Below are 11174 nucleotides of genomic sequence, written 5' to 3' on the forward strand. Positions count from 1 at the left end.
ATCAGGTATATGACCCCGAACAAACTTGGAAAAGTTATAAATATGATCCCACACATTCACATTTGTATACTGAAGTCATGACCGAAGGGCCTTACAGATAGAGACTCTCAAACAGTTTCCCAATTAGGAACAATTGTGTGGAAAGGAAATTATGCCCCATCATATGAAAAAGGTGTCTGTACAAGATGTAGAAAATTCAGAAATGTACACTTAAGATTTATGTACTTTTCTACATGTAAGTTGCTCCTTAATTAAAAAAAAGGTAAACAAAAAGAAAAAATGTTAAGGGAATCTGTACCGAAGAAAATATGTATTCCCTGTATATACACATACAACATCAAATCACAAGTACTTTAGCTCAACTGACCATTTTTAAGCCTTCATGGCTGTTGACTAATACTAGGCATATGCCATAACCCACTCCCGCAACAGTCAGCGTCCTTTTTCCTCATTTATCAACGGTTTTATGTGCATTCCTCAACTGACTGACCAATCAGTGGAAGAAATTTCCTATAGGTCAGCAGCATTAAAATATTCAATGATATCAGCCCGTTAAAAATGATATTACAAAAGCAGCATCTACCAGTCTTCCACCTAAAAACTTAATAAGCACTTCTGAAAAATAAAGACCTAGAGATACTTTTTTTATTCCCCAATAAATTTATTTATTTATTTTTGGCTGCGTTGGGTCTTCGTTGCTGCATGCGGGCTTTCTCTAGTTGCAGAGAGCGGGAGCTATCCTTCACTATGGTGCACGGGCTTCTCATTGCGGTGGCTTCTCTTGTTGCAGAGGACGGGCTCTAAGCACATGGGCTTCAGAAGTTGTGGCATTGCAGGCTCAGCAGTTGTGGCACATGGGCTTAGTTGCTCCGTGGCATATGGGATATTACTGGACCAGGGCTCGAACCTGCGTCCCCCGCATTGGCAGGCGGACTCTTAACCACTGCGCCACCAAGGAAGTACAAGACCTAGTACTTTTAATCACCAAGCATTTAGGTACACTACTCCCAGTGACACAATTCCCTTGAAGTGAAAGCCACTCTAGCTGAAGATGCTGATTTCAAGAATCTAATAATCTTGTATTAATGCAGTGCTGACTTTCATTTGAACACAATCAATTTGTTACTGAACAAAGAATCCTTTTTAATTGCCCATGGCAATTAACAGTAATCATTTTCCTTGTCTTATTCCTAAGCAGTGCAGGCTGCAATAGATGAAGCCTCGGTTTTGACCTTTCTTTTAAATGGAGATGGGAAGAAGTACAATGCAACAATATTTTTTTTACACTTCAGGAGGCTATTAGCTGTAGCTGGAAAACACTCTCTCACCCCAACATTATTTAATAACTTTCTGAATTGAAATTTTTTAAAAAAAGTATTATAGGGAGCTCCACACAAACAAGTCAAGGGGCAAAGTATATTTTTATCTATACATTTGTAGTTGTCTAGAGAGTTTTCTCAGAAGAAAATCAATTAAGAGCTATTCAGATACTTTTCTATTTGCCAAAGAAAATATAGATTTTTTTTTTCTTGGCTGCGCTGGGTCTTCGTTGCTGTGCGCGGACTTTCTCTAGTTGCTTTGACGGGGGGGGGGGGCTACTCTTCGATGCGGTGCGTGGGCTTCTCATTATGGTGGCTTCTCCTGCTGCAGAGCACGGGCTTCAATAGTTGTGGCTTGCGGGCTCTAGAGCACAGGCTCAGCAGTTGCGGCACACGGGCTTACTTTCTCCCCTGCATGTGGGATCTTCCTGGACCTGGGATCGAACCCATGTCCCCTGCATTGGCAGGCGGATTCTCAACCACTGGGTCACCAGGGAAGTCCCAAAATATAGATTTAAGGCCATAACGTGACCAAACATTTCCATCTTATTTCTGTTAGACAAATTTGCTTACAGTTTTGTTATACCTGGGTGTGAATCCAGGTCAGAAATAAAATGCTCAACTTCTTCAATATGCTGACTAGAAAGACAAGCTGGTACTTGTGGCTGTGGATTCCTTTTAAAATACTGTGATATGGAACCTAATGTGTGTTCAGTCTCTGAATATGAAAATCTTTAAGATTAATATGGGACTGCCTCCAAAGCAGCTAGAAATTAATAATAGACTATTGAACATTCACTTCCCTCACCCCACCCCATATTATATACATAGTTAATTGTTTATAACTGACTATGAATTCCTCAATGGATTAGAAGTACAGCTTATTCTTACGTCCTAGACAGGCAAGGCAGTCTAATAAAATAAACACAAATTTTAGAATCAGACAGACATGGATTTATAACATAGCCCTAGCATCTATTAGCTGTGTAGGCCTCATCAAGACGCTTACGATGTATGTGTGTATGTATGTATAGGGATCAAATGCTGGCCAAGAGGGCATGCCATCTAAGAGTTTCAAGCCTAAAAATAGCCATTATGGTCAGTGTACACATCTTCCCAACTCCCCCCCTCCCCCACCAAAAAAAAAAGTCATTGGCACCAGCTTGGCTTCAATCAGCAAGTATGTAGTGGGGGCCTACTATGTACAAGATATTTTGCTAGGTATGATGGGAAATAATGGGAACCAACTGGTAATAATCCCTTCATTTTTCTAATGAAGAAACTGTAGCCCAGAGAAGTGAAAATGATTTGGCCAAAGTCACTCAGCTAGTAAGCAGCAGAGCCAGGGCTAGAACCCAGGTTTCTTCTTTATCAATTCAACATTGTTTACGCCATAGGAAGCTGCCTCTCAATTGTTCAAGTTTGATTACCAAACGCAAATATTACAATAGTGACTAGCAAGAGAACATTTTCCAAATAAGAAGGCAGACACTAGGAGAGCAAAAAAAGTATGAGGGTAGGAACTTCCCTGGTGGTGCAGTGGTTAAGACTCCACACTCGCAATGCAGGGGGCCCAGGTTCGATCACTGGTCAGGGAACTAGATCCCACATGCATGCCGCAACTAGGAGTTTGCAAGCCATAACTAAGGAGCCCATGTGCCGCAACTAAGATCTGGTGCAACCAAATAAATAATTAAAAAAAAAAAAAGTATGAGGGCTTTCCTGGCAGTCCAGTGATTAAGACTCTGCCCTTCCACTGCAGGGGGCGCAGGTTCAATCCCTGGTCAGGGAACTAAGATCCCGCATGTCGTCCAGCGCGGCCAAAATAAATTAATTTTTTTAAAAAGTATGAAATACCTATAGATGCATAATGCAACATCACAACTGCCACAAATTTCATAAAATGAAAATGCTCATTTCAAAAAGGATGAAGGAGATAGGCAAGTCTGGCTACTTTTAACTAAAATAAATATTACTTTCCTGTGAGGATGCTTCATGGCTGGTTCTCTGCTAATATATCAACTTAATGGTGTCTCTTAACATCAGCGAAGCAAATAAATGAAGATTAGACTGACAGATGCCAAGTATTATTTTCAAGAATTCTTCATAGAGGAAGCCTGATAAAGCATAGTATCAAAAATTAAATTGAAATAAACTTTCAGGAAGATGAACATGAATGATTTGTTTGCATTTCTTAATTCCAGCATTCAAGTGCTATTCAGACCACTGCTATTTGAGAGCCTAGGTCAACAATGACTCAGCTTGAAAAATTCCATATTGTTTTTAAGAGGTATATGGTCTTAGTTATGTAGTTAATACAGTCTGGATGCCCCTTTCTCCCCAAATTATAAACTAATCTTCATGTGAATGCCTGAAAAAGAGGCAAGTGTTTATTTTATTTTTGAAAAAGCATACAACAAAGGTAATTCAATTCATTGTACCGCATCCCCTGGGGAAAGAGCCCCGCCACTGCCTGGCCCGTTCTGGGTTACGGGATTTGATGGGGGGGGGGGGTGCAGTGGTTAAGTGTAGCACCAGGAGCCCAGTCCCAGTCCCAGCTTTGATGTGGTATGTGATCCAGGACGAGAACCTACAATCAGAGCTGAATGGCACACAAGACTTCAGGCTACGAATGTGAAGTCCAGAGAGGTAAAGCATTCTGTCCAAGTGTCCCTCTAATTAGGTTAAGGCCTAGACCAGAAGGTCTCCTACCCGTATGCCCATTACTTTTTCAACTATGACAGGAAGCCTGTCAGCATGCCCCTTGCAAGCTCTCCATTTCCCCAACTGTAAATGAGGAGGCTAGACGAGGCACACTGACCTTCAAGCTGTTGTTCCAAACCCAACGGCTTTCCGCTGGTCACCTTCCCTCTTCAAGCAGAGAATCTCCAAGTTTATCTATTTCATATAGTGTGGAAAAGAAATTTTAAACGACTGAACTAGATGATAAATAAAATGTCACAGTGACTGAGTATGTTAACACACTGTTTAGACTGCCAGTTGGTGAATGACAAGAGTCAAAGCAGATCACAGGAAGGCCCTACAAGAGACCTAACACCTCTCAGAACACCACAGCAGACGGAAGAGGGGAAAGCAGACAAGACTAGAGGGAAACAGACAACTAGTCTCATCTTTTCAATCTCCAACTGTATTGACCTGATGTGTTTCCTCATCACATACAGACTGACCAAACACCCATGAGGCTGTAGTTTACAGTCACCTATGCAACCCTCACTCCTCCCAGACTGTCCTTTGTCAAAAGTCACCATTAGGCCCATGGATCTGCACAAGGACAACTTGCATGTGTCCAGTATCAAGAGGATTTCTGATCTTTTTATTGTCCTAAATCTTTGGCCTTCATCATGGCAAGAAAAAAGGGGCAGAGGGTAAGGGAGGGGGTCATAGCCAAAAAGAAAGGCTAGTATAAAAAAAAGACAGGAACTTTAATCAGGCCAGTAATACAAAGATTTTCTAGGCAGGGCAAGAGCCCTTGAAGACCTATTACTAGGTCTACCGCCATCCCCCACTCCACACCCCACCCCCAACTGGCACATTAAATGTTCCAGAAGGCCAAGGCTACCACCTCAGATTTCTGTAGCACCCAATTCCTTCATGAAAACAAATGTTGATACAGGAGTTGGAGCCTCTGCTACCATCAGAGAAATCTGACAAGCTCTGGAACATCAGTTACCAGTTTAGGAAGAAAAATCAGCTCTTTGTTCTTCTGTCTCCTCTCCTCCTATTATGTAAACGTAAGCTTTGGGCACGCAGAAACTTTCTATGCTGCCAGTGATGTTAAAACCCTGGAACACGAATTTAAGCAGTACTGCATACACAGTTGTTTTTATTCTTAATTAGCTGCCACTTCCACATTAAGAATAAAAAACAAAACAACTATTTATACCAACACGAGGAACATAAACACAAACAAATTCAGAGAATTAATCATGGTTCACAAGGCCAAAATTCAGAAATGAACAGAAACTAACAGAAATAAACCAAAATTCTTAAAGTCAATAATGGTGGAGACAAATGCCACAGATAATTAAAATTACCAGACTCTGCTTGTCACAAAACTTAAAGTCCTAAAAACTCAGAAACTAAAGGAGCCATAAGGATCTACTATCCAGCCCCCCTCACCGTCTCACATACAAATGCCCTAACATTTGATGAGTCAATGGTTCAATTCTGTAGATGACAGTGAATGTTTTTTATTTCACAAGCATTCACACAGAACTATTCTAAATAAGTGCTGAAGTAAACAAAGTTTGATTATAGCTCAGTTAAGAAATAAAGTCCTTCCTGTAAACGCTCCTTCACAGCTTGATGGCTGCTTTAACATGCAATTGCCCTAGGCCACAGGGGGGAAAAAAATCAGGCTTTTGATTTACTCAAGAAATAAAATAAATAAACCTAGAACATGCAAAAGCTTCCTTCTCCCAAGGTAAGGAAGGAAAATGCTTGTCTGGTTTTCTGTAAAAACCACCTCTTCCTCTGAATGAATTTACTAAACCCCACCCCCAACATAAGATCACTAAAGCTCAAGGAAAAGGCAGCAAAGGTACATTTCACAGGTAATAAACCAAAAACCCAATCTCTCACTCTACCAAATCAGGGCAGTCAAAAGGCTGGAGGAGGACTTCCCTGGTGGCGCAGTGGTTGAGAGTCCGCCTGCCGATGCAGGGGACACGGGTTTGTGCCCAGGTCCGGGAGGATCCCACATGCCGCGGAGCGGCTGGGCCCATGAGCCATGCGCTCCGCAACAGGAGACGCCACAACAGTGAGAGGCCCACGAACCGGGGGGAAAAAAAAAAAAAAAATTTAAAAAAGGCTGGGGGAGTGTCAGGGTCCACCCACATACTCCTGGTACAGCAATGAGCCCCCTCCCTTTCCCAAACATAGATCTACCTATCAGCATTCAACTCCTGTGACTGGGAGCGCCTGCAATACCAGAGGGCAGAAATCTAAGTGACACTTGGCACTCTGTTTCAACAAACAACTGCAAAGAGCTTTCCAAACCCAGGCCCTCACCATTTTGAAGACCAGGAAGCTGAATCCTTCCTGGGGCAGAGGTGAAAAAGAAATAAGCCCACTTTCCACCACCCTTCCCAAAGGTCACAAAGCAAACCAGAGGCCATTAGGCAGCTTCTGCAGACCCACAGCAGTAAACAGCAAGTGCGACCACAGCCCCCGGTGGGACTGGGAAGAACTCGAGAACTGGCATTTTCCCAGCCGAAGGTAAAACAAATATGACTTGTCAGCTGGAAAAAAACAAAAAAGCATACTCCTAAATTCTCCCAAAGGGTGCTGGCTTGGAGGTGAAGGGGAGAGAGGGTACAACTGTCTCAACAGCTCAGAGAAAGAGGGAGGGAAAGTGAGAAAGAGAAGACAGACCTGTGAGCAGCTGCACTCTCCTTTTCCGAAGGACACAAAACTGCAAAGCCCAGGGACCCGAAGGGGCTGGGGAGCAAAATGGGAGCGGGAAAGAAAGCGGGGCAGTGGAAAGGAGATCTACTCCCACCACCACTAACCTTGGCAGAAATGGGGGAGATGGGGGAGACACTCCCAGACTCGAGAGCAGTAACCAATCAACCAGCCCCCACCTATTTACTCAGATCTCACAGGATCCCTCGAGATAAAACCCTCAGGGTCAGAGAGCTGAGAGAATCTGCAGTCTAAACCTGAGCCTGCAGAAGCCGAGGCCCAGCCCAGCCCCTTCCCCTCCAGAGCTGAGGGATGGAGACCAGAGCAAGGCATGCCTGAAGAAGGGAAGCACCCAGTGGGAACGGGCAGGTCAAGCAGGGGAGCTGGGAGAAGCAAACCTGATAGGAACTAAATGGGAAGAGAAGAAGCCTCGCAAGATACAAGGGGAAAGAAAAGATGAAGGAGAAAACAAGGCAGTGAAGAACAGATCTGGGAGAGGGGTCACAAAAGGGAGGGAGACTCTAGCCCAGAACTGAGATAGCTCTAAGAGGAAGCTGGGGTGGGGGGAGTGACAGGTAGGAATGATTGGGAAAACATCTCTATACTGGGCAGAGCAGGGGGAAGGAGACTCAGTAATGGGGCAAGAGGTAGGGCAAAAAGGGGAGGACAAATACGAGGAAGGAGAGAGTGGAGGTTGAGAGCTGAATCAAAATGGTGGGGGGATAGAAGATCAGGTGGAAAACTTGGAACTGAGAGGCAACAGAGGTGCGAGGCAGTCACAAGATGACCAGAGTTAAAGAGGACCACACCGAGAAGGGACAGCAGTAAGAGTTAAAATGGGTCCAAAAAATAGGTGGACAAGTGGACAGCTCCAAAAGGGGCAGAGCTGTGAGGAAAGCATTAAATAGAGAGGATGGGGCGGAACTGAAGAAATGAAAGAGCAGGTGCAAAAAGGATTGGGGGCAAGTCTGAGGTGCAGAATGGGAAGGGAAGGGGGTGATGGATCAGAGACAAGTTATCGACGGTTCAGTGAGGTAAAGGACAAATCTAAGAAGGGCCAAAATGAAGAGGACAGGACTTGGAGAAAGAGGCTGGAAGCAGGCCTTACACAGAGAAGTACTGAAGGGGAGACAGGTCAAAGGAAGCCGGAGCAAATGAATGGAACCGCTCAAAAGAGGGCCAATAACGAGGTGGGGAAGAGAGGAAACAGCAAGGAGAACACTGGGGTAGAACTGGGGACTGCAGGGCTTGAGGCTGCGGAGAGGCTGAGTTCGGGAGAAAGGTCAGAGAAGTGAAAGGCAGAAACGAGAGAGCTGCAGGGTCAGAGAAGGGGGAGGAGGCTGCCTCATGGAAGGCAAAGTCGGAAAGCAAGCAGGCTGGAGGGCACAGCAAGATCTGAGATTGGATGAGGGGCAGAGTGGGGAGGCAGAAAGGTCTGGAAGAGAGGAAAGGCTCTGAATGGCAGACGGGAGCAAGGTCTGAGCAGGGGAGGAGGCAAGCATGGTGCATCGGAGTCCGAGAGGGGGCAGGGAACTGAACTGAGGCAGACGAGGGTCAGAGGGTCCAGGGGTATGGCGGGGGGAGCAGGTTTTGTCAGCAGGCAGTAGGGCCCAAGAGGAACGTGGAATTAAGTCCAAGGAGAAGACCTGGGAGCAGCAGTGCCAAGACGAACAGGGTTTGGATGAATCACCAAGGAGGTGGAACCGCAGGTCCTAGAGGGACAGCTCCTGGCGGTGAAACAGCGGAGGGTAACAGAAGATTGGGTCAAAGAAGGGGGCAGATCCAGGGTGGTGAGAGCGGAATCGAAGAAGGCAGAAGAATCACGAATCTCAAAGTGCGGGTCCAGAATTAAGGGATGCGGAAGGGTCACTGAGGAGGTGGATCCCTTGAGCACTGCAGAGTCTAGGAGGGGCGAAGGGCATCACTGAGGGGCGGAAGAGGGAAGGGGGAGGCGCAGAATTGGGAGCAGAGTTGCGGGGGAGGCCGAGGCAGACACCGAGATCCCAATGGGTTGGAGGGCGGGGGCAGACGCGGCGACAGCAGGGCTGGGCGGGCAGGGGCAAGTCCGAAGGGCAGACGGGCCCCGGCGGGCCGGGCCGCAGCACGAATCGGCGGGGCCGGCGGGGCCCGGGGGGCTGGGGGGCCGCTCCCTCCCCTCCCCCTCCGGCTCCTCCATTGTTCGCGGGCTCCGGGCCCCGCCGTCCCCGCCTCCCCTTGGACCCCGCAGCGGGGCGGCGCCCGGCCTCGCGGCCGGGGCCCGCGAGCTCGCGCACTCACCAGCTGGGCGCCCTCAGCGCGGCCCTGGCCTCCGGGATCTCGGCAGCGGCGACGGCGGCCCCGGCGCCATGTTCTGCTGCTCCTCGTTCAGCGGCAGCTGAGGCGGCGGCGGCAGCTCCGGCGGCGGGGGGCCGGGCAGACCCTCCCTCGCGGACTCCCTCCTCCGCCTCCTCCACCTCCTCCTCCCGCCGCTCCGCGGCTCTCCCTCGGGGCGGGGGGCGGGGAGGGGAAGGGGGGAGGGGCGGGAACCAGGGGGAGGGCGGACCAGCCTTGCTCGCTCCTTCCCTCCCTCCTTCGCAATGGCGGCGGCGGCGCCTCCTTCCTGCGGCCGCCGCTCCCGCGCGCGCTCCCCCTCGCTGCTGCGCGTGCGTGGCGCGGGGACCGTTGCAGGGGGATAACGGCCCGTGAGGGCGCGCAGCGAGGGGATAACCGGCGCGTGGCAGAGGAGAAGCGAGAGCGCGTGCGCGCCCGAGGGACTCACTGCCACTGCATCGGCCGCGTCCAGGGAACGGGTGCGGAGGACGCAGTGCGCGTGCGCCCCCAAGAAATGCCGCTAGTGCGGTGGCTGCGGGTCGAGACAGAGCGCGAGGCGACCCGCGACCGGGCAGAGGAATGGGGTGGCCAAGTGCGCGTGCGCGGGAGGGGGTGCCAGCCGCCGCGGCTACTCGCACGAGGCGGAGGGAGTGGTCCTCGAGAGGCGCGCGCACCCTTGCGCGCGCCAGAAGCAGCCGAAACCCTCCTCGCCCTGGCTCTTGGAGAAAGCGGGAGGGGAGAGGCATGGCCCAGCTTTGGGGGCGGGAGCGAAGGGCGCGATCCCGCTCGCGCGGGACCTGACCAGCCAATGAGAGGCAAGGGGCGGTGGGTTTGCCGCGAGCTCAGCCCCGGGGAAAACGGAGGAGGAGAGAGGGGGCGACGTAACTTGGGGCGGTGGGGCGGGGCTGAGGAGGAGGGAGCGCACCCAGTGGAGGAGTTGATTGGGGAACACGAAGAGGCGTGGCCCGCCTTAGCCCAATAGGAGCCTCAATTCGTCGATCCGGAAGAAGGGGCGGGGCTGAGGAGCGCGTGCTCTTTTTCCTGGCAGAGAAGAAAATCTGCAGGTAACGAGTGCCTTATTACAACTTGCTTTGGGTTCTGTGATCGCCTGATCCCGGAAGAGGCGCGGAGGCCTGGTCCCGCATGCAGCCCTGGCCTCCAAGTCGGCATTGTGTAAATGACTGCAAATCAAATGTCAGTTCGAGAGCCCAGAGGGGAAAGAGTAGTGATGGGAAGGGGCACCACTGTAACCCCTGAATTCCTCTGAACTGAAGAGGGGTTCCTCTGGGACCCCTCCGGAAGTACGGGTCTTGGAAGATGAGCGTTCTGGGAGCCCAGTCAATATTCAAAGAATGCATGAAGAAAAGCTATGCTTCTTATTGCATTTTTCATTTCTTTACTCAGTCTCCTCATCTAAAAAATGGAATGATAATCTTAGCTATTTAGTAAGGTTTGCAGGGAGAATTAAATGAGTTCTACTTGTAAAGCGCTGAAAATCATGCCTTGCTCTATAAACGTTGATAAATAAAATTACATGCGCTCAAGTTTTGTTTTGTTTTTGAGGTCATATCTCAATGTTTTTTTAAAAATTGAAGTGTGGGGCTTCCCTGGTGGCTCAGTGGTTAAGAATCCGCCTGCCAATGCAGGGGACACGGGTTCGAGCCCTGGTCCGAGAAGATCCCACATGCCGCGGAGTAACTAAGCCCGTGCGCCACAAGTGCTGAGCCTGTGTGCCACAACTACAGAAGCCTGCACGCCTAGAGCCTTCTCTAACAAGAGAAGCCCTCGCACTGCAACAAAGAGTAGCCCCCCGCTCTCAGCAACTAGAGAAAGCCCGCGCACAGCAACGAAGACTCAATGCAGCCAAAAAATACGTAAATAAATAAATTAATCTATAAAAAAGTAAAACAAAATGAAATTGAAGTGTGCTCAAGTTTTAAAGCATCCCATCAAATAAAGGTTTTCTGATTACTGATGACGGTCGTTTCCATTGACTCCCTTTTTTTTTTTAATTTAACACTTTTAATGCATGAAATTTGATTTTTAGATGCTCGTGACTTGTTTTCTGGGGGGGCGCCCCACGTGGCATGCGGGATCCTAGGTCCCCTAGCAGGGATCCAA

General features: G+C 48.8%; 1 protein-coding gene across 1 annotated transcript in view; it reads right to left on the reverse strand.

The window, feature by feature from the left end:
- The window catches only part of ARHGAP35 (Rho GTPase activating protein 35), a 122886-nt gene extending 113091 nt beyond the window's left edge, over positions 1 to 9795 (reverse strand). Inside the window, exon 1 of the mRNA XM_060000825.2 lies at positions 9021 to 9795. The gene's annotated coding sequence lies outside the window, so the exon portion shown is untranslated. The remainder of the gene's footprint in view (positions 1 to 9020) is intronic.
- Positions 9796 to 11174: the final 1379 nt, after the last annotated feature.

This window comes from Delphinus delphis, chromosome 20 (genome assembly GCF_949987515.2).
Source record: "Delphinus delphis chromosome 20, mDelDel1.2, whole genome shotgun sequence".
Lineage (NCBI taxonomy): Eukaryota > Metazoa > Chordata > Mammalia > Artiodactyla > Delphinidae > Delphinus > Delphinus delphis.